Source organism: Clavelina lepadiformis, chromosome 9 (assembly GCF_947623445.1).
Source record: "Clavelina lepadiformis chromosome 9, kaClaLepa1.1, whole genome shotgun sequence".
Taxonomy (NCBI): Eukaryota; Metazoa; Chordata; class Ascidiacea; order Aplousobranchia; family Clavelinidae; genus Clavelina; species Clavelina lepadiformis.
This window is the reverse complement of record NC_135248.1, coordinates 12,973,818-12,977,349: the sequence shown is the minus strand read 5'-3', so window position 1 is coordinate 12,977,349 and position 3,532 is coordinate 12,973,818. Positions and strand designations below refer to the sequence as shown.

The 3,532-nt window shown below is 37.2% G+C and overlaps 2 pseudogenes; one reads left to right on the top strand and one right to left on the bottom strand.

Moving 5' to 3' along the window:
• Positions 1–827: 827 nt before the first annotated feature.
• Positions 828–2,163, top strand: LOC143470813 (glutathione S-transferase Mu 5 pseudogene; annotated as a pseudogene).
• Positions 2,164–2,851: 688 nt separating this feature from the next.
• On the bottom strand, positions 2,852–3,532 carry LOC143471402 (glutathione S-transferase Mu 4 pseudogene; annotated as a pseudogene).

The following is a 3,532-nucleotide window of genomic DNA, read 5'->3' as shown; positions in this document are numbered from 1 at the left end:
CCATTGTGCTTGTCGTTTGCTGATGGTTTAAAGCAGAAAACTGAAATATGATTTAATTTCTTTATGTGTTTAAGCCTGTAACAGCAACTGTCATTGTCATACAACAACGCAATTGAACTAGGAGTGAACGACCACTTCAAAGCTGACTAGTTCTTGAAACTTCAAGCTAAAGTGTTTGCGATAAAATGTTGGCAAGTCTGTAGCTTTCCCCGAATATGGCAGCAGTTGGATTTAGATGTCACCGTCAACCAGCACTGCCAGTGGTTGATCAAATTTCAGAAAAAAATTGTGATTTTTATGTTGTTCTTGATAGTCTTGAATAAACAGTTAGCTACGAAGGCCTTGGGAAAAGACATAATTTAGCGGCTGACGACAACAAAACAAATGTGATGGCTTTTTTATTTACCTTGCGACGAGTAAAAGTTTTTTTGCGTTTCACAACAACGAACTAAATCAATCCGTTGCCAACCACGCAGCATAACGCTATGCTAGCAAGTTGTGTATTTGAATTTTCCTTTGAAAAGCCATTGTAGGCCAAACCCTGTAAAATGAGGATATTGTAAAATTACCTGTTTGTAAGATACCAGCAAACAGCAGCAAGCAAATGTACGAATAAATTTAGAATAGTGTAGAAACGAAAACGAAGAATAAGAATTTTGTACAAGGGGTTGACAACAAATGCGAATTGTATTCACTATAGGTGGAGTATTACAGCAAAAAGATTCACGAATTTACAGAATAGGGAGTAAAAGTTGGTTAGTCATCCATTTCTAATCATAAACGAATTCGTTTATTTTTTATAGGTTTGGATAAAACGACGTAGAAAATACTAGCAGGGTATTTCAGTACCGTTGACATTTGACTTTAAGATTTTATTTTATAGCAGCTCAGCTTTTGTTCATATTTTGTACATTGCTAATCCCGTCTTTTCATTAAGTCATATAAGCTTAAATATTGTCAGAATAAAGGTTTAGGTTTTTGACAACATGACAAAACTGATTCTTGGTTACTGGGATATCAGAGGCCTGGCACAACCAATACGTTACATGCTAGAGTACCTTGGTATTGAATATGAAGATAAAAGATATGTTGAAAAGAATTCTTGGTTTGACGTAAAACTTAACATGAATCTGGATTTTCCAAACATACCTTACATCATCGACGGTGACGTCAGAATGACGCAGACCTGGGCGATTATGAAGTATCTTGCTCGGAAACATGCAACACTTTACCCGAAGACTAAAGAGGACATTCGAAGTTGTGACGTGTACGAAGAAGTGGCACGTGACCTTGCCATGCCCTTCTTCATGCTTTGTTACACTCACGACGATTTTGACGAGGCAAAGAAGAAATACTTCGGCGAAACTCTTCCAAAGTTGCTGGACTTGCTTGAAAAATTCCTTGGCAGTTCTAATTGGATGATCGGAGATAAAATGACCTACGTCGATTTCTACTTTAGCGAAGTGCTTGGCGTCATCCAATTAATGACGTCAGATTGCTTGGACAAGCACCAAGGCATCAAGAAGTACGTGGAGAGATTCTACGCCCTGGACAAGATTGCAGCTTACAGACAGTCGGATCGATTCAAGAAATGGCCTTTTATGTCACCACAGGCGAAATGGGGAGGGAAATGCGAAGACTAAATCTTCCAGAGTCGATTGTGTTACATTCTGGAAAGCTCATAGTTATTCTTGTAATTGTTGGTGCTTGTGGTTTGTGTGCTGATATTATGATCATACATAGGTTATATTTCAATGACAAATCAATAAGAGCAACAAAATCCTGCAAAATTGTCTAACACAGAAACGATTTTCCACTTACGAAAAGTGTTGACAGCTGTAGGATAGGATTAGTCCATGACGATAAAATCAAAGTGATAAAATATATGACGGGGAACTACCTAATGTGGAACCAAATCAATGGCTTGATTTCAAGGGTTGAAAAATTTTACAAAACTTGTCATATCCCATGGGTGGTGACATGAAAATGACGAAACGATGGGCAATTGTGAAGTATCCTGTTAGATAATTTGGTCACATTTTTGAAGAATAAAGTAGAAGTGTAGGAAGGGCAAAATGTCTGTTACTGATTCCCTGATTGATTTCATGCACAACTTGTTATTCATATATTTACATTTTATTTATATATTTACATACTTATTTAGCCTTGGATTCAAAAATAAAAAAGGGAATGTTTTCAACAAAACAGTTCTCTGAGTTCAATTGATACATCACAAGTTATAGTTTGTAAGATTTTCCAAGTAAATTATAGCAGAGAGATTATAGTGTATGATGAAAATTTAATTTTCCATTTCAAAACATACAAGATAACTTCACAAATCTTTATAATTGGTGCGGATTATGAAGACGTTAACGAAAAAATCTTTGTTAAGACCATGAAGATTACACAGATATACCTCGTGAACTTAGTTAAACGTAACTGAGAAGATAAAAAAACGAAGCTACTGACCTAAACAAAACGTAAAACACTATTGCAAAAAGCTCCATGTAACCGGCTTGAAGTTGCAGCAGTTGGATGTTTATAACGGTTAAAACTTTTAATCTACCGTTTGAGTTGATATGTTTCTTTCTATACCATAAATCAGCTTTAATTTGCGTCTTAATAGAAGTTAAAATATGGGATCCCGGTTTCTGTTGAATTTCTTAAAATGTGTACTCTGATCGATACATTTGCAGCGTGATTCCGATTCTGATTCTGACAACGTGATTCCACGCTCTGACTTACAGTACAGTAATAAGTCACAGCGGTTGCGCAAATACCGGATTAGTTCTTTTGTCCTACTTGTTTGTGTCATAGCAAATTTGTCATTGGTACATATTGTAGCGAGTTGTTAATTTTCCTTCTTGTATCCCCAGTTGGTGTATATGTTAAAAATAGAATATTCCTTAAACCTTTCAGAGCGACGATATACTGCTATCTTGTCGAGTGCAAAGAACCTTTCCTTGTATTTCTTCACATTCGGATATTTATCCAGGCAATCTGACTTCATCTCAGTCAACACGTCGAGGCGTTCACAGATCTCGAAATCAACGTAGGTGAGAGTGGCACCGGCCATCCAATCTTTGTCTGAGAGAAAGTTTTCGAACGTGCAGAGATATACGGGCAAATCGTTTGCCAGAAGATTCGTCATTGCTACTTCTCTGCCATCAGAGCTGAAAAGCATGCGCTTGATGGCAAACCACATATCGATATAAGCCTCTTTTACCATATCGCATCTCTGTGTTTCTTCTTCACTCTTTGGAACGAGTTTTCCAAACTTTCTAGCAACGTAGTTCATAATCGCCCACGATTTCGTCATCTTGACGTCACCGTCAATGAGGTATGGCAAATTTGGAAATTCTAATCCAAGCTCAAATTTGACGTCAAACCATTGGCTTTTGTCCACGTTAGGTGGTTCCCCTAGAACTACATAGCTTTTATTGTCGTAATCTGCTCCACAATACTCCAACATCAAACGAATGGGTTCAGCAAGAGCCCTGATATTCCAATAACCAACAGTTATCTTTGACAT